General features: G+C 35.1%; 1 long non-coding RNA gene across 1 annotated transcript; it reads left to right on the top strand.

Annotated features, from left to right (window-relative positions):
* Positions 1 to 261: 261 nt before the first annotated feature.
* LOC104856953 lies at positions 262 to 17,366 on the top strand. Its single transcript, XR_778748.2, has 3 exons — positions 262 to 338; positions 13,402 to 13,597; positions 17,295 to 17,366. It is a non-coding gene; the product is annotated as an uncharacterized LOC104856953 (long non-coding RNA).
* The last annotated feature ends 9,357 nt before the right edge of the window (positions 17,367 to 26,723 follow it).

The following is a 26,723-nucleotide window of genomic DNA, read 5'->3' as shown; positions in this document are numbered from 1 at the left end:
ACTGACTAATACTGTACACTTACTTATTATACTAAAACTAGAGCCTTTTGTGGAGAAAGTAAATATAAAATCCTGTCTGTGAAGTGCCAACGTGCACAAAGCTGGTGTACCTGTTCACGTGGGTAAGAAATGAAATGGGTCAATCTTTTCATAGCTCAAATTCTTGTCCTTTATGACATATCCAAGTTGTTGCCAGGCATTTTATACCCAATTCTTCTTCTCTGGCTTCAGCGTCATGACAGCACCATACTTAATTGCTGAACGATACTTTCCAAACATGTTCGTCTCCTTGTTTCCACTTCAGTTTAAATGAATCAACCTGCAGTGGATAACTAAAGGTAATTGTGAAAAAGGTGAGCTCATTTGCTCATGGGGTGCTCAAATGTCAGTAGTGCTAATTATTATGTTCTGTCTGTTCAAGGAGAAATGCCTTTCCCCATGTAAGACCGTTCCATGTAGGAAGCCTTGGCCTCCGAGAATGCTAGGATTACAGCTATGTATCACCATGCTTTCACCCCTTGAGAATTTTTACAATTTTTAAACTTTGCAGTGGTGCAGGATGGTTTACTAGGATGTAACTCCGTCATATGCTGAGAAACATCTGTATTGTCAATGGATTGGTATCACTTTATTGCCTTCTGATTTCTGAAAATGAAGACTACATTATTTAGGCAAATGGACTTGATAAAAGTTAAGAGCACACTCAATGAGCTTCAGTAAATTATATATAAACCTAAATGTATAGACATGCAGTGAGACCTTAAAAAAAAAAAAAGAGCTCATTTTATTGCAAATATACTTTGGAGGAAAAATAGGCAATAATTCTGGGCACGCCAGTAATATTATTAGTGTGATGATTCAAGTTATCAGATTTAACAACAAGTTGTCATAACCCCAAGTAAACAATTGTTAATTTTTAAGACCTAGAATCTCCTTTTGCTCTGTTTGTTTGTTATGACAATTTCTCTGAGAAGAGCAGGTTTAGGGGGATTTTATCATCCTGCGGATGACAGGACTCTGCCAAAGAGTTCTGGCCTACAAATGGGTGCTGTTTCATTGGTTCTAGTCCAGAGAATGGAGTTATGTATAACCAACAAAGCATGATGAACTACAAACAAAAAACCTTTGTGTATTCACAAAGGTAGTTACCAAGCAGATTTCCTACAGTGGGTATACAAAACTTTACAGAAGATAGCTAAGAAATAGTTTTAAATTATGAAGTTTGGTGATAAAAATGTTTATGCTTCTATTGTAATCAATAATGTTATAGCTCCTCATTAGGAAAAAATATTACATATGTGTGAAATATCTTCTGGTCTTAGACTTTTCTTACAGTCCATCGATACTTGTTCAGACTTGTAGAACATGATGTCCAAATTTTAATCCTCCCTGAGCATCTTCAGCCCATCAAAACTTTAACATACGATGAATTTTCCAATGATACAAAAGAGGGTCCATTTATGGCAGGAGTACAGAGAGCCTCTGGTAGAATTACAAAAGGTTGAGTCATTTTTCATGGGCAAAAATCCCAGAAAAAAATAGATTATACATAAAGGCAAGAAGTGTTTTCAGGTTATTGGTGTTGGTAGATCAAGTCTTCTTTTATCCAAACATTCATTTTTTTTTTCTATTTCTGTATTCGGTGGCTTTGTTATTCTTCTTCTATGGTGTTTATAAAGTGTGTTTATCTTTATGGACTTCTCAGTACTATTAGTAAGAACAAGAGGCAGTTGATCAGATACTAGCAGGCAGTTGATTTTCATGCTTATCCATGAAAAAAACAAATATCAAAACAAAATTTCTTATTTTGTGATTTTATAAACACAGCATAAGTCATTCTAAAAATACATTTCAGATAATTTTTCCCTGTATGATCAGGACTACAGAATTTAACTAACATAGAGAGTAATGGCTATGAGCTCTTGTTTCCCATCATAGGCTGTAAATGTTTAAGAATGTCCACTAACGGTTGTACATTATTATTGGACTTGAATGGAAACAGGCTTTTCTTCCTTTTAAAGGTGTAAGCATTTATCAGTCACACACCTGAAATACAGCAGTTGAAATGTAGTCCCTGAGGATGAATCTCATGTAATCCACAGCAAGTCGTATGGAAGACATAACTGTCTTTATAAAAGCTTTTATTATTTAAAGACAGGCAGGAAAATCCTAAAATTCTGAGTTATTTTTTATTAAACTATTGATGATTTGACCTCAAATACAACAGAATTTTGAAAGCTGAATTAGATATGAGAAGACATTTCATGTTCTAGCTCTATTCAGTGACTTAAACTTGAAAAATGAATAATTAACTGATGAATGAAGCCAAGGTTTTTATTATCATTTTAAAAGCAGAAGTGTGCTCTATAGTTTTAAACTTATTTTTAGCCTTCCAATAACTCCTGGAGCATCATCAAAATGTTACCATATTTTACAAATAATGGTCTGTGTTATCTTTTAAAAATTCTATTAAATTATTCTTTTTGAACAATTGTTTTATGTGTTGATATGCCAATATTATAATTTGGAGAGCAGAATGGATGGAAACTCAGATAGATCATGATTTATATTCTAAACTTTAAGAATACTGGGACTAACTACACACATAATACACACCTACTTTTCATTTATTTTTTTGCATATCAGCACATATATGTATGTAATAGGGATAAATGGATGTGTCTCACACTTAGGATTTTTAAGACAGAACAAAAGTAGTGTGTAGATCAAATTGAATAAGGGATCCTTTTGTGATTTTCATATATAGAATACTAATTACCCAGAGACTTCATCTTTGGCTTGAGAATTAGGAAACTGAAGAAAACAATGAAAAATATTTTTCATGCCATTATTACTGTCCTTAGAAAACTTACTTTATATGAAACCTGAATAATGTGAGTTTAAGTAGATGAAAATATCCTGACTCTGAGGACCCTTGAAACACTGCCACATGGGTAAATCAAATGAAAGGAATATTTGAAGTGAAGCAAAAAGGGCAGAGAAGATGCTTAATGGGCATCCTGTCAATTTTGAAATATTATCATGTTGAACAGGGTTAAAAAGATAATTTAAGTGAATGATGGTCATAGCAAAAGTTTTTGAATGGAAACTACGGAGAACAAGATTTACTCAATATATGGTAGAACTTTCAAGCCTTAGACTTGTCCAAATGGAATTTATTATCCTAAAAACACAAAACTTAGTGAATCCTTTGTCCTTGCCAGTGATTAGTGAGACATTGGGCAGCAGAGTTTTAGAAGTTTTGCAGAAATCATTAATGTTATAGAAATATTAATTTAGAAGTTAAGTTCACTTAGTATTATTTGAAATTCTAAGATCTTGTTTTTATTTGTTTTAAATTTTTCCCATTAGACTGTCAGTTCTTGAATCAATGTCTGTGCTGAATACAATTTTAAATGTTTTTTAAAGTGATTTAAAATAGGCTGTTTTATAAGCAAACACTTGACAAATACTTTTTGGTTGATTAATCTGTGCGTTAGGCAAAAGCTAAAAGCATCACAAGGACAAAGTTCTTCAAAATGCCTTCAGTGACAAAGTGCCGCAGGGTGGTCTGGATGACTTCATCTAACTACCAAAATGTAGACGCTTCTAGACACTCCCCTGTACCTGCCACACTTCATTTTCGTAGAGCTGTGTTTATAAGTGTAGTGTGACTATTGGGCATTTGTTGTCATTTTTCTATTACTTTCATGGCTCAGCCCTTTGTGCATCTGAACTTTAAAGTAAGGCTCAGATTGTGTTGAGGTCACTTAGTTTGGATCCTTACCCTTCCCTTCTTGCGTTTTCTCTCCTGTTCTGAGAAACTATACAGAATCAACCCATTTGAGTAGGATTCTGTAAGTCAGTATGTTCTACAAAAAATAAATTAATTGTATGTCTGCAACCACCACATATACTTGCTAATTTGAAACTAAGTGTAACTCTAATTTCATAAGACAGCAAACAATTTCTAATAATAAACCTTTACGTTTTGATAAGAACTATAAATCAGTTAATGTTTCCTCGTGCAATATAGCATTTGAGTGCTTTATTTCCTACTTTTGATAACCAGAAAAGGGCAAGAGTTTCTTTTTCAAGGGCTGGTTTTGAATCAGCTCTTTGGTTTCTGCTTGAAGAATGTATGACTAGTTGGTTACAATGATTTTAGAGAGGTAAAGCTTGTGCTCATAGAGTTCAGCAGCAGAACTCCAGTGGCTCTAGCTTTGCTATTTGTTTGATCCATTTTTGGTTTTATGTTTAGAAAAGCCTAGATCATAATGGTAAACCTATGGCACGTGTGTATTGTTTTTCTTTTAAGACAAAATGTGTTAATGTAGAGCTGTTTTATATAAACTAAAATTTCAGTATTCAGGTTTAACTTCAGTGTTGGCATTTTTAGATAAATAAGTGGGTCAATGCAATTGGCTAGTCTCTAAAAGGATCTACATTACTGGCCTAGATTAATATTAAAATGAATAAATAAAAGTTCATTTACTAAGTTTCATTCTTAAATATTTTATTAGGTAAATCATTTATTTCTTAATACTGCTTCTATGAACCACAATATTTTTACTATGAGCTATAGTAGGTATAAAAATAAATTGTGTGACTGGCCTAATTTTGTAAAGTAAAAAATAGAAAAGATCAAACTCAGAATTTCTGCTAGTCTTCTGAAGATATAGTATAGCATGAGAGAGTCTGTTAATAATGGAGATGTTAAGGATGATGATAACAAAGTGACACTGATCAAGATTAAGATACAAGTAGATGTGAGAAAAGATAAGATAGAGCCTTTTTGATTTAGTACTGTACACTTGAGTTGTATACTTAGACTAGCACAGGGAAGAATACAATGATGTTCACTGAAAAGTAGAATCTGAAAAGTGACCAAACTATTCTCGTGACTTTATTTTAAAAATAAATATATGGTATACTCTCTGCTCATTTGTCTACAGACTTTCTGTTTCTAGATCCCACAGAAGTGATTTTAAATTTTAAAAATTGTAGCATTGGTAAGTTGGTATTAATTTAGTCATTTAATGATTTAATAATTAAATATTTGTTACTGTTTGTAAAAAATTCAGAACACTTATTGATTGTTGTTAATAAAAAAAAAATCCAGAAGTCTTATTGATAGTTGTTAATGTTGGAAAGCTACCCAAAATGAGTATCAAATTTGGAAAAGCACAAAGGGAAAATCTTTAAATATCATATGCAATCAGATTGGTCTAATTTTAGTATTTTAATAAGGGAGTCTAACAAATTAGTCTGTCAGACAGTGGTCATTAATGAAGCTTTATGTTTCTAAGAACACTTGAATCTCATAAGCTGAGTTTGCCTAAAATTAGCCAGGCACGACTTTTAGAAAATTTAAATGACTCCTAATGTAACATGTGTTGGTGTAGACTTTGGAATGTTCTTAACTTCTAATTACTCACCAATTTTTCCAAATGTTGCACTCTCTTCACTTAGGTGCCATCTACTATGTTACTAAAGTCCCCTAATGACCTATTAAATAATGAAAGCATCAATTAATTAATTCATTGATGAAATTAGATACTTTTGCATCTAATCCTTCCCCAAAAGCCTCACCTCTGAACATTTTTACATTTGTGACACATGATTCTTAAAGGGGCATCCATACAGTCCAGTGTTCTAGAAAATACAAAATCTCTAGCATTAGGATCTATTAATCTATGTAAGTATATAAGAGATTAGAGCCCAAGGTAGTAATATTATAGTGGTTATGGAATTAAAATATTTGTTTGTAGTTAGGGAAGAAATAAAACAATTCTGAAAGAATATAATTATGGACACTTTTCTGTTGATAGACCCAGAACTGTCATTTGTCTCCAATTTTATTTATCTTCATAGAACCAAATACACATTTTAAAAGCTTTAAAAAATTGTACCAATAAACTCAATAAAAAAGAAAACAAAAGTGATTCCAATCTAGGAGGCACATGAGAGTATCCAAGTGTACAATTTAGAAACAATTTAGTCTGATTAACTTTGAGTTTTTCAACATGCTGAAGTATAAAAGTAACCAAATATATCAGTAAGCATTCTCATCACTGACACAATATCTGACATCTAAAAAATAAGGAAGGAGAGTTTTAATTTGATTATGGTTTCCATCCATAGCCAGCTTGGTCCAAGGAAGAGACCTCATGTATAAAAATGTGGTAGAATAAAGATAGTTGGTTTAAAGAAACTTGGAAGCAGAGCAGAGTGAAAATGTCTAGGGATCAGACATAGACCTCAAAGCCACACCTCATGACCCACCTGGACACAGCTGAAAGTGTGATATACTAACCTGAGATGGGACCCAAACCCAGTCAATTAAAAACTTCACCCTAGCCACCACATACCACACTTTTTCTACTTGCTAGCTACCCAAATACATCCCATCAAACAATACTTCATTTCCAAATAAAGGCAATATTTACTTCATAATTCTGCCTAACATAGTACAACTATCCCACATACAGCTGGAAATGCAATAATCCTTTCAATAGTCTCAACAGTTCTAGCATTTTTCATGTTACACTCCAAGTCCCGTCTGAGACTAAAGGCAAACTCTTAGCTGTAAACCTCTACAAAAGTTAAAAATAAGTTACATGATTTCAACGTACAATGGTACAGGATCTCTAGTGTGAGAAACTGAAAGTGTAAATAAGGACCAAAAGGTAAAATAGATTATGTGAAATAGGAAGAGAAGGAACAAAGGGGAAGGAGAAATGGGAGGGGTAGGGGAAAGGAAAGAAACAAGCAGAATTAATATGAGAAAATGAAAAATAATAGAAACTTAGCCTTTGTAGATAAGGAGAGAGGGAGGAGTTGAAGAGAGGACAGGAAAATTGGGAAAATATAGGAACCAAGATTGATTATGTAAAGGCACAAATTTCCAACAATAAATGTCATTATATTGTATACATTAAATCTACCAATAAAATTAATTTTAAAAAGACCCCAGGGCCGGGGATTTACCTCATTGGTGCTGCTGCCTGCCTCATACGTGCAAGAACCCTGGTACCAAATTTTTTTTAAAAAAGAACCCATTTCAAAGTTAGGGTAATAAGGATATTGAAAAGAGTCAAGACAAAGTAAGGCCAAAGCCTAACAAAGCAAATATTAAGAACTGTATCTCCGTATCTGACATCTAGAGACAGAGTGGAAAAATATGAGTCCCAAAAGGGCTTGTGCAGCGCCATTTCCATGGTTTTACTAGTTAGAAACAGCAGGCCACTCTCTGGCTGGCTCCATTCATAACCTGCAGATTTTCTGAGTACTCCTGACATCTCCAACTTTCTAGGGTCTCCATTTTACCACGTGCTTCATTCTCCACCTTCATGCACCGTCCTATCAGTGTTTCTATGCTTGTCCTTCCTTCCAGTGCAAATTTGGGTGGAAGCTTCCCTGACAACATTTATCTTACATTCAGTATGCAAAGAAAACTAGCATTATGTGGAAGATGGCAGTCTTCTCTCAGAGGATAGAGTAGTCAGGCCTCCTGAACCATGGCTATAGCAGCCCACTGAGTGATTGAATGTCTTAATGTGATGGATTGAATCCCCGGGAAGCAATTCTCCAAAAGATCTTTTGTTCTTTTAGGGTGTTCTAGAAATTCTATTTTCAAAACATTTGATACTTTTTCACCCTTTAGCCTTGAAATGAGTGTGTTTTACTACTTTGTGGAATGCCCTCAGTAATGTACCTGCTTGTCCCTGTGAAAAGCTGTCAGATACTTTTAAAAAATGTTTTATATTGTATTAATTTACGTGTTTCAGAAACAATAAATGCATTTATTGTGAAGAGTTGGAAGACATATACGACTTATTTCAATTTATTTGTCATCCTTTTCACTACTTTCTCTCCTCCCTCCCTCTCCCAGTTACCTTTCCTTTTGCAAAAGCCCTATCTCCCTTGACCCTATGATCTGCCTTTTATTTTGCTCTTTACATTCTTTATATTTTGGGTTTCTCATATAAGGGAAATCACATGATATTTCACCTTATAAATTTGACTTGTTTCACTTAACATTAACGATCTAAAGGTACATACATTTTCCAAGTAATGATTCATATATATCCTTCTCTTTGGGAGAGTGGTACACCATTGTGTATACATACCATATATTTCTTATTCATTCATCTGTTGATGGATACATATATTTCTGAGATTTAGTATGAGTTTGCGCTGTGACAAACATAGTTAAGCATGTATCACAGTGAGCTAGGTCAAATGGAATTTCTCATTTTATCTTTTTGAAGCATGTCCACAATGATTTCCATAGTGGTTTTACTGGATTACATTCTGCTCGGTGATAAAAGAGGGTCCCTTTTCTTCCGCAGCCTCACTAGCATTTGTTATTGTTTTATTTTGTGATGGTCAGCCTTCTTTTTTGAGTTCCATGGAATCTCAGTGTGATTTTAATTTGCCTTTCTCTAATGCACAGACATGTTGAACATTTTTTCATGTATTTATGGACAATTCGTACTTCTTCTGAAGACTAGACAGATCATTTCAGTTGCCTAGGTTTTATTGGGTCTTGTATTTTGAGAGAGGTCTAATATTTTTAGTTTCCTTATGTATCCTAAATATTAATCTTCTCTCTTAGTTATATCTGGTTATAGCTATTCTGTGGGTCGTCTCTTCCCCTCGTGGAGTGTTTCCTTTGCTCTGAAGAAGCTTTGTAATGTGAAAGAGGGCCATTTGCTGATTTTTATTATTTCTTGTACTATTAGGATTCTCCTCAGAAAGTCCTTGCCTATGCCTGTATCTTCAAGAATTTTACCTATTATATCTTCCTACAAATTGTTTGTTTTGATACTTAGGTCTTTGACCCACTTTGATTTTGAGTATGTGGTGAGGAATATGGGTGTGGATTCAAACCTGGTTTCTTTTCAATGGCAATAATCTCTTTAGCAGTCCCATCTATAGTGGACTCAAATTTATGCATCCTTTCTTTTAAGACACAATTTAAGCTTGTCAATTTTTTGGTTCTCCCTTTAATTCCTCCTAAAAATCTGGTGAAAAGCACCCAGAAGTACTCGTGTCACAGCCTGAATATTTGTCTGTCTGGAAATGCCTTCATCTAGCCTAATTAGTTAACTGCCCTTAATCTCAGTGCTCCACAAAATTTCAGGGCACGGGAAAAATGTAGACAAATGTTCTGCAAAAGCAAACCACATATGACCTCTAGTAGAAATGCCAGTGAAGTTCTTCCCAACTGAAACTTCCTGAACCTGAATGTTACTATGGGCATTCTTACACATTGGCTTATGCTTTTTAGATTGTAGGGTTTCCTACCCCAAATCTCCAAATCTTTCTAAACTCTTCCCAAAAACAAGTTACAAAGGCCTCTATACCACACAATGATGTATAGTCACTACAACGACCCCATTCATGATTCTCTGGAAAAACAGAATCAATATAAATATTTACATTGTTATACAAGAGGATTTATTAGCAAGGCTTAAAGAATCAGTGGTAGGAAAGTCCACAATGGTCATTTGCAAGCTGGAGATTCAGTTTCCAGTAGATGCTCAGCTCAAGTCTATTGAAAGTGCAGAACAAGTGGGATTAAGGATGCAGCACCAGGAAAAGTTTAAAGGCCTGAGAACTCCCTATAAAGACACTGATGCACTTTTGTGTTTGAGGGCTGAAGACACTGGAGACTGATGCCCTAAGGTAGCAACAAAAAAAACGGGAGCTCTTCTAAAATATGTACATTTTGTTCTGGTTTCCCACCCGCCCCTTTTTTTTTCTGGCATCAGGGATTGAACTCAGCAGCATCTTCTTTCCCTTTTTATTCCATTTGAGCTGCAAGTCTAGTGGTTAGTACCACTCATATCTGGCATGAGTTTTTTCCCCTGCATTTGCAAGGCACCAAGTTAGTCACCCACAGACACACCCAGAACTGTATTTTACTGCTCTCTAGGTGGTTCCTACTGGATTCAAGTTGACATATAACAAAAAACAGTCACATTCCGACCATGACTGTACTGTATTATAAATAATCTAGTGATGACTTAAAGCACATGAGATGATGTGTGTAGGCTATATGGAAATACTATTTTAATTTATACATGAGTTCAAGCATTCCAGATTTGATATCTGGTATTATTTATAGTGCTTAGTATAAAGTTAATGTTATATAAATAGGGTTTCCCAGCACTATTTGAATGTATTTAATTTTTAAGTATTTTAATACCGTATAGTTTAGGAAATACTGGCAAGAGATAAACCTGTGTGTGTTCATTACAAATATAATAATTTAAAAACTAAGAACCAAGATCTGACATGTAAAGGTACAAGATTCTAATGATGAATGTAACTGTACTGTCTATCTAAAAAGTAACAATAAACTTAATGAAAAAGTTCAACAATTTTTAGTTTTGTCAATGATGATTGACTAAACTGGTGGATGTGGAATCAGTGGCTATAGGGAAATGACTGTATTTGGGAGTTTAATGTTAATTCGATAAAGTCTTTTTCATATTGCTGACTTGTAAAAAGGGTATTTATACCAGATATCTTCATTTTCTGCTGCAGTAACAGAACACTGAAGACTAGGTCATTTATAAATAGCAAAAAATAATTTTCTTGTAATTTTAAAGGCTGATAAATCATAGATTAAGGTACAAGTAGTTTTGCTGTCTGGATTGAACCCGGTTTCCGCTTCCAAGTAGATACCTTAAAAAATGTATCCAGTAAAGAGGAGGAACAGTATATCTTACAAGTCAGAAGTCAATGGTCAGGAAGGAATTAACCCTCTCTACCAAGTGTTTTATAAAGATACTTAATCCAGTTTGAGAGAGAGGAAGCTGCCATGCCTAATCACAACTTTCAGGCCTCACCTCCTAATACCACTGCATTGTCGACACTTGAATTTTGGAAAGGATTCATTCAACACACAATATCAGAATAAAAAATTTTTAAACTTTGTTCTAACACTGCAATATTTTTATATTTTATAAAATAACAGTAACATTAAATATCTATGAATTTAATTTCCCACTAATTAGCCTACCTGAAAGAGCTTTTTGTACATACATTAGCATTTAAATTGATAAGAAATATGAATACAGTTTATCTTTTGGATGCACACTGACACGGAGATAACTTAGCTCTCTTATTTATGATCCTGTGCTTTTATTAAGTTAATCTAGGGCATTGGAAAGACTAAAGTTTGACTGATAGCATAGTGACCATTAGAAATTCACTTCAGTTCTTTGAGACACCAGTTAAATTATGCATAACATGAAAATAATTAACTTATTTAACATCAAGGAGTGAGGCGTAAATGAGAGAACATGTGGAATATCTATTATCATGGATGACATCAAGGTTAACTTCTTACTTCCTCTCTGGAGTCTTATTTCATCATCTATGAATAATTAGAGAAAATATTATAGAATTTGAGAATTAAGTTATCTATTTGATGTGGCATGGATATCTTTGATATTTTGTACACTTTTCTTACTTTTCAACAAAAATAGAAAGTATCATTCACAGGGTATCTTGTATCTGTGAATTTCTTCTTAAACTATTTGGACTGCATTCTATTGTTTGCAAATAACTCTGACTAATAAAGAATGTATCTTATACTTTATAAATAGTTTACATTCGCCTTGCAAACTATCTATACTTTTACCATTTTATATATCAAATCTAGTAAATTGATAGTACTGCAGCTTGCAAGGTGGGGAGGACTGGCACTCAAACGTCACTGATGAAGGTGTAAGCTTCACAAAGGAAAGTCAACCATCAATGTTAGCATACTGAATGTGATGATATTTAAGATTAAGTTTTAAATTATTCCTGCTCCAAATATGACATTTGTGAATACAAAAATGCATACATAGGACAACTTATTGCAATGTTTCTCACTATAGAGAAATATTAGAGATAACCTAAAAGTCAATTAACTAAAATTGATCAAATAAATTATGGTAACACCATATGGAGAAATTTGTTTGGTGTCAAGATTAGGTTTCTGATTAATGTTAATTGTGTAAAAGAGTACACAAGATCATTTATGTAAAATATCTAGATGCAGAACAGTGCTTAAGAAAGATCAAATTTATAGATTTCAGTAGATAATAAATACATAGTTTCACACATAAGCTTCACCTACATAAAATATCTCTCCAGGGATGTGTAAATAACTTTTAACCAGGATGTCTCTGAAGAAAAGAACCGGCTGACATGACCAACAGACACACTGAAAATAGTCTGATATCTTTGCTCCTTTGCTTGACTTTAATACAATGGATATGCATTATTCATTAAAAAATGTATTAATAATAACTGAATTAACACATAAATTAACAAATTTATGATATGTGTGTGACTTAGTTACATCAAAGCACTAATGGCAGATCTGGTGGAAGAAACATGTTTGAGAAGATTCTCTGACTCTGGGAGTTATCAATATGATGTTACTTTCATATGTTTAAAAGCAAAGCAGAGATTAAACAAGTAGCTTAAGTAGTGGGATTTTAAATTAATACAGCATTTTCACAGCAGATAGATGATAGATATTACTTTGTTTGTACCACATATATGCAAAAATTGATCATATTATGTTCATCCAAAGACAAACAAAAGTCAATGAAACCATATTCAGAAGTTATTGATTTGTCCAATTGAAACCTAATATCATGTGAATTGTACATTGATATTTTAGAAGAATATCTTGAAATACATCTGTGCACATTTCCCTGCTGAGTCTTCAAACTTCGTATTAAAATCAGCACATTGTTTTGAATAAAGGTCCACTGAGGATCAATTAGATTTAAGTTTAGGTTAAAAATTGAATGACCATGAATCCATATTACAAGTTGCTAACAAGCATTAATCTGAAGTCATAAACTAGTATTTTACAAGCTGAAGGAATAAGGCAATGGATCAGAGCTTCAGCGATGGCCCATCTTTAATGTGCTGCAAAACGTTTGTAATCCACTTGGCTGGAATAATATCAAGGATAGCCTTTCAAATAAAATTATTTAAAACCATGGGCAAGTCAATGGACTGAATAATCTGATATGCTCATTTTTGTACGTGTAAAGCATTTGCAACATTCAAGAGGCTCAAAGGAAAGAGCACTGTCAATTTTAGAGCAGAAACAAATTGAAACCAATTGAGAAACTTTATTGTTTCTAAGCCGCTTGAACAAATCAATATCTCCAACGTAATTTTCTAGCAGTTTCTTCCAATAGTTATGGTAAATTAACTTATTTCCCATCTAGGTTCCTCAATTATATGCTAATATAATAATGATGATTTGCACTGAATGATACCCTAAGTATAATCAAGACAATATATTAAGATATTAAGTAAAAGTGTTGTGTCTTTCATAATCTGAAGGTTTTAATTGTACCATCTCATACCCAGGTTAGATGAGATCTCTCTTGAGGGGACCAGCAAGGACTCTCACATGTGTGTGAAGAAAACTGAGCTTCTTTTAGGCAGACTTTGGAAAATGGAGCAGGAAGAAGATGCTCTTGGTGGAAGAGAGGGTCTTAAACCTGAAGAGTTGATTTAACAACTTACATTCCCTGCTACCAGGATCTAAGATGAAAAAAATTAGGTAAATTATAATCATGCATCATCTGTGTGCATTTCATATTCATAGTTTGGAAAGGTTAAACCCTAGATTGTATGTGTTTCGCTGCTGTTTTGAGGCAGGAGATCAAGGCATGGAAAAGTGGTCCTTAAGTAGGAGTGAGCTGTCAGTAATGGAGACCTGTTCGTTATGGAGATCCCGGACACATGTGCAGAACAAGCTTCCAACCCTGTACCTGATACCAGTTAGGGACTGGCGCCTTCAGTTTTACTAGCACAACAGCAAACTAATCCCTGCACCTGATACCGATCTTTTGTCATGAGTTCAATTGGGTTTCTGATAGGATGGTTTAGATCTGACATCAGCATGGGGGATATAAAAAAGCTGGCCATTAAACTTGATGCTCTGTGAGCCTTCGCACCAGCCCACCCTGTGCTCTTCAGGGTGTACTTCTTTCATTACTTTACCTGAACTGTACTCACTCTGCAATGCACTTCTTTTCAGAGCACTTTTTCTTCTTATGCACTTCTTTTGGACTTTTTTCTCTTTTCTTTTGCTCTAAATAAAGATTAAACGTCCACATTCATCAATTGTTCCATCCCATTCTTTGAAAGGCACAGTGAAAGCCAGGAAAAGACTGCTGGTCACTACAATACCAAGTAACAATATAATTTAAGATTAATAGTACTTTGTGAGTGATGGAATTCCTTTCCTCCCCCAAGTAACTTAAGCATAATAGAAACTGAGTTGATTTTCAGGTAAATGAAGCATTATAGAAGCAGTCCAAAACCAGTTTAGTGACATCATGATTATTATGTTCTCAAATGCTTTGGATCTTTTATGTGTTCACCCTTTAGTTGTGGCATCTGTACCAAGATCTAATAGAGCAAACAAAGAGAAAAGAGACGTGTTTTACTCATTAAAACAATGTCTGGAAAGTTGTGTGCAGCATTTCTACCTTTATGTGATTGGATGGAACTTGGTTACATGGATTTTAGAGGGCTGCAAAATGATGCGCCATGTGCCCAGCTAAAGATTAGAATTATATTTCCAGGAAATGTGAACATTGGCAAAAAATGCAGCAATTTAAAATATAGATTCCAAATTTTATAATGAAGAAACTACACCAAAAATACTTCTGATACATATGTTGACTTCAGTACCAGGGACTGAACTTGAAGACCTCTGTAGCAAAGCTTCGTCATCATACTTCCCAGACTTCTATATTTTGAAATTTTTATTTGGAGACAAGGTTATGCTAAATTGACCAACCTGAATTTGAACTGATTTTCTTGCCTCAACCTCATGAGCATCAGGAGTTAGAGTCTTGAAAAAGAATGTTTCACACTTCCTCTAAAACTTCCTTACAAACTGAAGATACCAGTTCCACCACATTTTGCTGGTGTTGATTATTTCTAAAAACAGCTTTTTCTTTGATGGTTGTCAAATGGACACCTCGCTGTTCTGGTTTTGTGCCTTTCTACTTAGAATTTTTATTACAGTGTTGTGTCAGAGTGAACCATTTTTTAAAGAAAATTGAAATGACAATCAGAATCCAGTTGCAAGTATGAAACTGCACATAAATCAACTTAAATGATGGTGAATTTACTGCAAAGTTTTCACAAAGAGCTGCTAAATTTCCATCACATGACTGATGTGATATATGTGTAAGATAGTATCTGTCATAAGTTCCCTGTGATATCAAAAGCTTTAAGATGCGTTACGTATCTGTACCAACACTTTATGATTAATTTAATCACATATATTCTAAACAATGTACTGACAGAAATTCAATTTTTTTAAAAAGAGTAATAAATTTTTCAATAGTGTAAGGATATACTTTATAAAATATAAAGCATTACTTATACTGATTACATAATTTCAGGTGAAAGTAATGTGTAGTATTTAATTATAAATACTAAATGATGTCAATTTTTCTAAAATAGCACACAGAATTACTTAATGTTTAAAAGTATAGCTCAAGATTTATTTGAGGACTTGATCAAGCTATGTAATATTTGAATAGTTAAATTGTGTTATTAAGTAGTTAATTTTCTTCTGGATTATGCTTTACTAAAATTCTATGCATTGTTTGTTTGTTTGTTTGTTTGTTTTTTGGTACTGGGGATTGAACTTGGATCCTTGCACTTGCAAAGTAGGTGGCAGAACCACTGAGCTAGATCCCCAGCCCGATTCTATGAATTTTGATATGTAGTGTGATCAGTTTTATTGTTTTAAAGTAGATCATTATCCCCTTACATTTTACTAACTTCACAGCCTTTGTGTGTCTCTGTGTTCCTATAAGTATGGATATATGTGTGTGAGGGATGTGTATGCCTGCGTATTCATATGTATTTATGGTGGGGCATATGTAAGTGTGTGTGTGTGTGTGTGTGCACGCGCACAGATAAGTGTGAGTGTAAAGGAGAAGTTTGTGTGCCTGTGTATATGTGCCAGTGTGCTGGTTACCAGATCAGGTATGTGGAATGGGACGCTGATCTGGAGTGGATGAGCATGGGGTATATGTGATGAGACTTGGGTATTACGTGTTCATGGAATGTTTGTGTCTATGTCTGGATGTATGCTTTGGGAATCATGTCCATATATGTGTTTGAGTATATTTATCCATGTCCACGCATGTGTGGGCATCTTTATCCACGTTTGTGGGAGGGAGGAAGGTGTTGTTCCAGTCTGGATCTGGAAATGTCCCACCCCACAGACTTGTGTTGGTAGCTTAGTCCCAGGCTGATGGTGCTATTGTCAGGTGGTGGAAACTTTAGGAAATGGTGCTATGTTGGAGGAAGTCAGTCACTAAGAGGATATTTCCTTTAAGGGGAAAACCTTGCTTGTTGTCTGTGATTCCTCGCAGCAGTAAGGTGAGCATGTTTGTTCTACTATCCAATCTCTACAATGATATTCAGTCTTGCCTCAGGTCCAAAGCAATGAGACCAAGAAACCACGGACTGAATCACATGGACCCATGACTCAAAATAAATCTTCCCTACTTTAAGTTACTTTTCCCGGGTATTTTGTCACAAAAATCGAAAGCTTACTTATCTAAGATGTGAGTTTGTGTGTGCGGAGGCACATTTGTGTATGCGTGTGAGCATGTGGGATGGGAGTGAGTGTAGACTGGGTAGTCAGAATGTTTATAGGTTTGTGTGTTGCTTGCAGGGGAGTGTGCATAAGTAGGTGGGTGTACACAGTGGGGTTTAGTCTGCGTGGAGAATGTATTGATGTCTGTATGTTGGTGAGGGGTCTTATCTGGAAGGTCTGTTATTTGTGTGTTTGTGTGATAGGTACATGCGGTGCATGTCTATGTATGTGGTTTTCTGTACATGGATATACATCTCTATTGGGGGACACGAGAGAATTCTGTGTGTATGTGTGTATGTACTGGGTGTGAGTGGGCTGGGATGTTGCTGACAGAGGGGAAGAATGAAAGGGGTTCAGACCAAGGAGGTAAAAGAGACACTAAATACATACATACCAAGGTGATTAAGCAGAATGAACCAGTGACTCTAAGTCAGGCTGAAAGATGGTACCCACCATGGAAGAGAGAAGAGAGAGAGAGAAAGGAGGGGAAGAGAATTTGGTTGTGAGGTGCTACTATATGCTGCTACAGAAATTACCCTCAGAATGTGACGCCAGCAAAAGGGGAAAGATATTTTTCTTTTAACATATTTTCCTCATCTCTTTGTTTATATACATGCTGATTTAGAGAAAGTAAAAGTCCTTCCTAAGCCAAAGGATGAAGTAAGAAGCAAAGAAAATGCTAGTGATGGAATGAAGGTCCCAGAGGTGATGTGAAAACAGTTTCATAAAGATTCCAACATATGGTGTTCAGAATTGTTCTACGGTTGAGTACTATTTCCTCAGTGAGTTAGGAATTAAGTCATGTTTTGATAAGGAAGCCATGCTAAGTCATTTGGGCTTTATCAAATGTTTTAGTAACATTTATAAAGAACTAATTTAGATTGTAATACATTAAATTAATTAGAGCTGAACAAATCCCTTAAGGCTACAGTACACATTTGTTAAACACATTTTAACTCTTCTGTTCTCATGCCTGATTCTGCACCAGTACCCCTCAGGTTGAGCTCTAGAATTGACATTTTTATGTAGAACATGGACCGTATTGTTAGGCAGACTGCACTAAATGCTGAGTGATACTGGAAGATGACTGGTGGTTGCTGAATGCAGCGGACTCAATAATGGTGCTTATAGGTATGCATTCCCTAATCCATGAAAACTGTGAAAGGGGGTGCCTTATATGAGGAAATGGACTGTGCAGATAAAAATAAGGGAATGATATTAAGATTAGAAAATTATTGTGGTTTATGCAGCTGAGTCCAGTGAAATCATAAGGATCTTCGTAGAATAAGGCAGGGATGTCATGGTCAATAGCAGATTTGACAACACGGCTAGAGGCAAGAGGGATTTGAGAAACTGGTGAAGAGCGAAGAAATGCACTTGACCTTTAGAAACTGAAAATATGTGGGTTTCTCTTCATAGCCTCCAGAACAAATCTAGCCTGATGAGACCTTCACTTTAGCCTAAGGAGATGGGTTTTGTGTGGTCTTCTGATGCGAAGAGCGATTGGATGATAAATTCATTTCATTTTATCTTTGCTAAAATGAAGTGAACATAGATATTAATGAAGTCATATATATATAGACATATATATGATATGTTGAACTCAATAGAGAGAGTGGATAAAGAAAAGATCATTAGCTTCGTGCACATTCAGAGATGGGATAAGCAGATGCAGAACAAGTTGTGTTGGGGGCTGATAGGGCACATAAGATCAGGATGAAAAGAAAAATAAGCAGCTTAGGTTAGCTTTTGATCTAGAAGAGTGAGGCCACGATATCTACATAAAATGCTGACACTAAACTATCACAGACTGGAGTCTATATTTGTTGAAATAGGAGAAATGGAGTGCTTGAAAAATTTCCTAGTATGCATACACTTCTTTATTTACACAAATTTAACGAGTTAAATACAGATTTGAGAACAAACTGCATGTGACTTGTGTGGATTTCCTAAGAGTGGATATTAGAAAACTATAAATTTTAACTCTGGGTAATTTTATTTTACGGAAAGAGAAGCTTTAATACAAGTCAACTAAGTTCTAGGAAATCTTCAAAAAAAGCATAGGAAATAAAAACTAATATGGATTCACAGGGTGAAGGAGCTAGAAAAGATTTCATAGGTTATTTTTTTTAACAGCTTAAAAAGTCTCAGAGAAGGGACAATACGCACCACCCAGTTTGCATCTAAAATGTACAGCATCAATTATAATAAAACCAGGACCCCTTCTCTTACAGCCAGTAACCTTCCAATTCTCCCTAGTTCAAATCAACTAATGAACTTGAGAAGAGAATTACTTAGTTGCTTAACTTTATAAAAGTGCTGAATGTCAGTCTTACAACTGGTGAGGACAGGATTTACTAAAATAAACAGAAATTAGGTAACTTCAATCTGCCTGATGCATTGCTTGACAATGAAGAGATAAACAGGGCATGCTGTGTGTCTGGGGAGGAGACAGATACATAAACATCGATACATATATGGGCATGCCAGCTTGACTCTGAATTATGTCAGTAGCTGTGACTTAGACATTTCTCAAAATATCTGTCATACTGGTGAAAAAGACCAGAAGGAATTATTTGAATATGCAAACAATGAACAAGAAGAATTTGTGTAAAAGGCTGACAAATATCCTGAAGAGAGGAGGTGTCAGAGAAAACTTTGGCTTAACAAAAATGCAGTTGCTGTGTACTTCATGAGCATCTTTCACATGAATTTCCCCCACTTCTAGTGGTAAAATATTAGGGGGAAAAGCATCTCTAAGAAAAATCAAATGTGTTTGGAAACGTTTTGGGAAACATTGGAAAATAAGTCAGATTGCATGTGTACCTGTGTCGATAGGAAGAAATTTCAGTGTTTGAAGCTTTTGCATAAACACAGTATATTTCCAGCACAAGGAGATATCTGGTGTGTACCAAGGGCCACGAGGTATCAAGAGTATCCTAGGCTGGAACAAATGTAACCACCTTTGCTGAGCAGCCTGCCTAAGAACAGCTTGCTGGGGCCTCCTAGAACCCCTGTGGATAGAGCTCACAGCCTCTTAGGTAAACTTGTCCCTTAAATCAAATAGGTTGAGCACAGAAAAAGAAGACAATGGCAAACCAAAAGCCACTCTGGAAATCTCTGTAATATTTGGAAGGATGTAAAAGAGGAGAAGTGCTGCATTAGCAAATGAGATGCATTTCAGAGAAATTCTAATAACGTTAACCTGATCTCTACTTGTACCCCACCTTGGGAAGCAATAATTTAATCTATGCAGGTAACTAAAGAGACAAAGAATAGAGGTAATACATAGTGTGATAGAGAATTATCCAAGGTATAGTGGATTCATATACACATGTGCTTACAATGGGCCAAGTGTGGGTCACAAAGGGTCACAAAGGCCTGTGTTTTCATGTCTTCAACAAATCCTTTTCCTGTTTTTCCAAAACATATTTCTTCAAAGGAGACTCCTCCTTCATACCTTCAGAAAGAATAATAGAAAATTAAAATTGTATAACACTATGTGGGCTGTGTCAAGTCAGAATGACTCCACCTGTAATAAAAGCTTTATTAATATGGATGAGTCAAAAATGATCTAGTTAATCGGTTTGAGACATGATGAAAATCTGTCAGAGCAGAAAAAAGAACTAGAAGGCAAAAGCCAAGAACAATGAAATCCCGGCAAGGAAAATGTCCAAGGGAATTTCACAATTTCAGTCAAGTGAAGATGAAGAGACTCAAAGAGGTGGCTAAGTTCATGCCTCGCTGTGTCGAGACTCCTTGTGGTTGGGGGCGAGGTTCAACACATGACCCGGATGAGCATGTCACTACAGAGACAGCAGCCTTTCATTTTTCCCCAGTACTGACAGACATACGTTTTTAGAGAGAGATTGGTCTGCCACGTGCCACGAGAGATTTGTGTACGTAAATTCAAATATTTTTAAACCTTTAAAAATTTTGTCTACTCTTATTCTCACGGTTGCCATGTATAAGCAATTAATTTTGTTGATGAAGAGACCATATCTGTTACCCAGTTTAGAAACCAATGGTTGAAGACCAGAAGTAGGCAAAGCAAAATGACATATCATCTGCACGTGGTCTTCATTGTCTCAGTCTTTGGGCACCTGTTTTCTTTACTATCTTCAGTATGTGGCTTGTAGTCTGACTTTGTTCATGATTACAGTCATTATACCAGCACCCAAAAGAGGACAAAAGCAGAAATGGGGACAGAATAGTGAAAGGAAAATGTTAGCATCGACTTTCTGATGCAGGTAGTTTCTAGTTCTGATTCCAACTCTAGGAATTTAAATATATTATATCCCCGAGACATCAAAAATAGTTTAATATCAGTATAAAATGTGGACACGGTAGTGTAAACCTGTAATTTCATCACACTGGAAGGCTGAGGCAGGAGGATGACAATTTTGAGGCTAATCTGGGCAACCAAGCATCTTAGCAAGTCCTTGTCTCTAAGACAAAAAAGGAGGTAGAGTAGGTGGGGATGCAGCTCAGTGTAAAGAACCTGGAATCAATTGCCAGTATATATAAACAAACAAACAAATAAATAATATATTTGTCTACATGTTACATATATATGGGAGAGAGAGAGAGCAACAGAAACATTCTTCTGTACAGTCAGTACTAAGATAAAGACAAAAAATTTTGTTAGAACAAAATTCAGAGGTTATAAGTGTGTTAGTAAGCTTTCCATTACTGTAACTAACTCCTGACAAATTAAGTTTTGAAGAAGAAAGGATTAATTTGTCTCAAGCTTCAGTTCATTGCCTCTTAGCTACATTGACTTTGGGCCTGTGGTGAAGAAAGATGACATAGTGCGAAGGGGACATAGTGGAGCTCTAGCGGACACCTCACGTCAGCTAGGAAGCAGAGAGAGAGCAAGATGGAGGCCAGTCCCTGCATCTGCCTATGAATGCGCCCCTAGTAACCTAACCACTGGCTCTCAAAAGCACCACACTGAGGACCAATTCTTTAACATATGGGGCTTTGAGGGACACTTCAGGTTCAGTCAATAGCAATACAAATATATTTCTAGACTTTGTTTTTAGAAAGTTGTGAATTCCATTATGATTGTCACTTTAGGGCACATATTTAAAGTGTTTTATCTGACACACCCTCTAGGAGGAACACTTCACATAATTTTTTTGTTACAGGTATCCCTTATTGGGAGCATGAGACAATCATTATAGTATCTAAATATACATATAGACTAAGCTGAGGCATGAACAGAAATCTGCTTCTATCATGCGGTAGTAAATGGTAAGACTACAATCGGAATGAATCCAGCTTATAACAAATACATTTAATTAAACTTAGAAAGGATATATATCTTTTTTCTTTTTAGATTCTAGAATTGAGAGATGTCTGTCAGAGAAGGAAGTCTATTTAGAAGCTTTTCTCATATGCATCAGAAAGAATCATTGTTTTTCATGTGCAGTGAATTTGATCAAATATTAAAACATGGTTGCTATTACCTGATCAATTTAACAAAAACCAAATTTTGTTTTAATAAATTCTATAGCAAGTAACCTAAAACTCCTGAACTTTACATTAAACAAAAACTTTCCTTTTCCTTCCACATTCTCAAAAGAAGCTCTAAAATATCACTATTAAGAAATGTCAATAGTTGTATAACGACTGAGTATTGTATAGATAAAATAACACAGTTACTTAGCTAATGAGAACTTTTGAGGCATTGATAATGCAACAAGAATAAATAGTTTGAAATCAAAGAAAAAGAAATTAATTTGTCTCAATAATACAAGCAATGATAGCTTAATTTTATAAAGGCTTATCAGAGAATTAAACTATTCTATCAGTGAAGAAGATGAACTTTTTAATATTAGCTCACAGACATACTTGGTATTCAATATTATTATAGTCACATAATATTTTCTTTGCATTGTAAAACCAATTTTCCTGTCAATTAGACACTACTGTAAAACAAAACAAAATGAAAGGAAGCCCTCAATAGACAGAAAATGAGCAAGGTAAACATCATCCATAAACTACGTGAAAGCAGCCATAATATTTCAATGGGAAAAACTAAATTGGAAAATAAATGAAAAGGAAATCATTAGAGGAAGAATGGAGAAGGAGAAAGAGGAACTGGAGGTAGGACACAGAGAGATAGAAAACAAAGCGCAAATGCATGACAAATGTTAAATTTTCATGGTTAATTTTTTATGGCTATATAACAATAACGTTTGTCATTATAGTAATATGATCACTATGACCACGATCTGCATCTAAGCCATAGTTTCCTTATGCATTAAATAAGGAATTAGGAGGGAAAAGAAAATAAGGGAAAAGAAAAAAAATGTGAAAAAGGGAAAAATGGAAACAGTCTTTGTAAATAGGGAAGGGTAAAGGGGGTGAAGGGAGTGCAGGGTATGAGGAAAAAATAACCAAGACATATCATGTAAAGGTGCAAGATCCCAATGATAAATGTAACTGCATTGTTTGCTTTAAATATACCAATAAACTTAATGGAGAAAAAGATAAGGAATAAGGGGGGAAAATGTTATTGTTTTGTTTTTTTTTAAATTGAATTTATTGGTACAATCTAGGCATACAATACAGTTACATTTATTTATTGGATCCTGACCTTTACATGATAGGTCTTGGTTCTCATTTTTTCCCCTTGTGCCTGCCCTCCCTTCACCCCCTCCTTCTCTCCCCATTTACAAACACTTTATTTCCATTTTTTCAGTTTCTCATATTTTTTGCTCTCCCTTATTACCTTTCCCCCACCCTTCCTACTTTCCCTACACCTTTAGCCCTTTACTTCCTATTTCACATTATTAATTATCTCATTAGGATCCTGTGTACTATTATAGTTTTTCACACTAAATAAACTATTCAGTATTTCAGTTAAAGAAATCTCTGTATGAACATTAAAAATAGGGAATCCTAAAATAAAACTAAAAAGGAAAGTAAAAGAGAAAAGGCAATGATGTAACACCAAAATAATCCTTAATTCTGGAGATGAAAATGGTCCCTGAATACATTTAAATTGCTTCTTGCTCTTACAGTCTTATTCTTTTTTTCATTATTCAGAGAATACTTTATTAGTTTCTGTAATCAAACCCACATAGATATGACCTTACATATTTAGTACGATGTGTTATCCCTGTACACATGGAAAAAAATAAAAATAAAAATATAAACAAGGCAGCACCGTTAGTTTCCCAAAATTCAATTTATATATATATGTATATATATATTTATATTTATATAAAAAGAATAATAATAGCAGTATGTTACGAATCGATAGCAGCAACAGCTTTTCCATGTTCTGCAGTCATCTGAACAAAATTATAGACATTCAGCACATTTCATTAAACAAAACAAAACAAAACAAAAAAACAAAATAAAAAGAAAAGAATAATATCCAGAAAACAGCAAAGTTCTGTTGCTGTTGTGGTACCTGGCACCATTTTTTATGGAATAGATTTTTTTTTTTTCTGGTACTGGGGATTGATGGCACCATTTTTTTTCAGCTTTAATTGAGTTTATTGGTACATTTTAGGGATACAGTACAGTTACATTCATTGTTGGGATCTTGTACCACTACATGACAAGTCTTGATTCTCATTTTTTCCCCTTACCCCTGCCCTCCCTTCACACCCTCCTACCCTCTCCATCTACAAACACTTTATTTCCATCTTTTCGTTATCTCACATTTTTTTATTTTCCCTTATTACCCTTCCCCTACCCATCCCACCTTCCCTACACCTTTAGCTCCTTTCTTTCCTTTTCTAAATGTCAGTAATCTTATTAGGATCTTATGTATTATTGCAGATTACTCATACTAGAGAAACTATTTGGTATTTACACATGTGTGCCTTATTTATTTCACTTAGGAGTATATCTTCAATATGTATCCATTTTCCTATGAATGAATCTATTTTCTCATTCTTTATGGCTGAGTAATATTCCATTTTACAGAAAAATCACATCTTCTTTATCCAGTTTCCAACGGATGGGCAAATGGCCTATTTCCAAGATTTAGCTATTACAAACTGTGCCACTATAAACATGGGTGTGCATACTTCTCTGTGATATGATTCTTTTAGTTTTTTTGGAAAGATACCCAGCAGAGGGATGGCTGGGTCAAATGGAACCTCCAGTCCAAGCTCTTTGAGGTATCTCCATATTGATTTCCATAGTGGTTGCACCAGTCTGCACTCCCACCAACAATGGAGAAGGGTTCCTTTCTCCCCACAACCCCGCCAACATTTGTTACTGTGTGATTTCTTGATAGCAGCCATTCTTTGTGGGGTGAGGTGGAATCTCAGTGTTGTTTTCATCTGCATCTCTCGAATGACCAGTGATGTGGAACATTTTTTCAAATATTTACTTGCTGCGTTTACTTCTTTGTCTGAGAAATGTCTGTTCATTTCAGATGCCCATTTTTGAATCGGGCCTTTATATTTAGGGGGTCTGATCATTTTGAATTATTTATATATTCTTGATAATAGTCCTTTGTCTGAGGAACAGATTGTAAAAATTTTTTCCCACATTGTAGATTGTCTCCTAGTTCTGCTGATGGTTTATTTGGCAGTACAGAAGCTTTTTAATAAGATGAGATCCCAGTTGTTGATTCTATCTGCTAGTTCCTGTGCTACTGAGGATTTGTTCATAAAGTCTTTTCCTATGTCAATGTCTTCCATAGTTCTGCCTAACTTACCTTCCAGCAAGTTTAATGTTTCTGTTTTAATATTTAGATTTTTAATACATTTGGATTTTAATTTAGTGCATGTCGAAAGATAAGGGTCTAATTTTAATCTGTGGCAGGTTGACATCCAGTTTTTCCAACACCTTTTATTAAAGAGGCTATCTTTCCTCCACTGAGGATAGTCAGCTCCTTTGTCAAAGATGAGGTAGCTGAGTACATCTGGGTTTGTTTTTGTGTCTTCCAGTCTGTTCCACTGATCCTCAGGCCTATTTCTTTGCCAATACCATGCTGTTTTTATCACAGTGGCTTTGTAGTATAGTTTCAAATTGGGAATTGTTACACCTGGTGCCATATGTCTGTTGCCTAAAATGGCTTTTGCTATTCTAGGTCTCTTATGGTTCCAAATGAATTTTTGGATTCTTTTTTGTAGTTCTTTGAAATATAGTGTTGGAATTTCAATTGGCATTGCATTGAATGTATATGGAAGTTTTGGTAGTATGGCCATTTTCACTATGTTGATTCTTTCTACCCAGGAGCAGGGGATATCTTCCCATTTTTTTAATATCCTCTTCAATTTCTTTCTTCAGAGCCGCCATTTTTTTTATTAACATATTAACCATCATCTGGAAAGAGAACATTCTAGAGTAATATCATTAAACGTAGCTCTGATAAAGCATGGTTACTACTATGTATCATAAAGTAGGTCCAAGATATTTTACATTCATAGAGGTATGATACAGTACTGTACTACATCAATAATACTAAAATCACTTTTGGTTTGAAATTTGCTTTGTCTGCAAATAAGATTGCTACCCCTGTTTTTTTCTCGGCTCCTGTCACATGGAGAATTGTTTTCCATCTTTTCACTTTCAGTCAATGGGCTTCTTTTTGCACTAGGTGTGTTTCTTATACACAACATATTGTTGGATTTCGCTTCTTATTCCATTTCACCAGTCTATTTCTCTTGATAGGTGAGTTGAGGCCATTGACATTGATGGTCATAGCTGATATGTACTGACTTATTATTGCCCTGTTATTGGCCTTTTGTTGACTCTTTTTACTTTTTCACCTTCTCCTTTTAATTTCTTGCCTTGCCTATTTGATGTTGTTTAGACTTTAAATTTTAAGTAGTCTCTCAGAAGATTCTCCCCAAATAATCAAACAAAAAAATATCCCTTGTGAATCAATGAGTCTTTCGGTGGCTAACATATCCTACTCTATCCCTGGAACTTGCTTATCATCTTCCCTCTCTGTACATGCTTGATTGGCAGCCTTCCAGAAGGGCATGCAGTCCTCATGCCGCAGGGTTACTACCTGTGGAGCCCTGGGTGCTGCTGTCTTCAGGATTTCTTCAGTCCTCTTTGCTATCCCCAAATT

This window comes from Fukomys damarensis, unplaced genomic scaffold (genome assembly GCF_012274545.1).
Source record: "Fukomys damarensis isolate Sample0158 unplaced genomic scaffold, DMR_v1.0_HiC HiC_scaffold_30, whole genome shotgun sequence".
In the NCBI taxonomy this organism is placed as follows: domain Eukaryota; kingdom Metazoa; phylum Chordata; class Mammalia; order Rodentia; family Bathyergidae; genus Fukomys; species Fukomys damarensis.
This window is presented reverse-complemented; position numbering and strand designations above follow the sequence as displayed.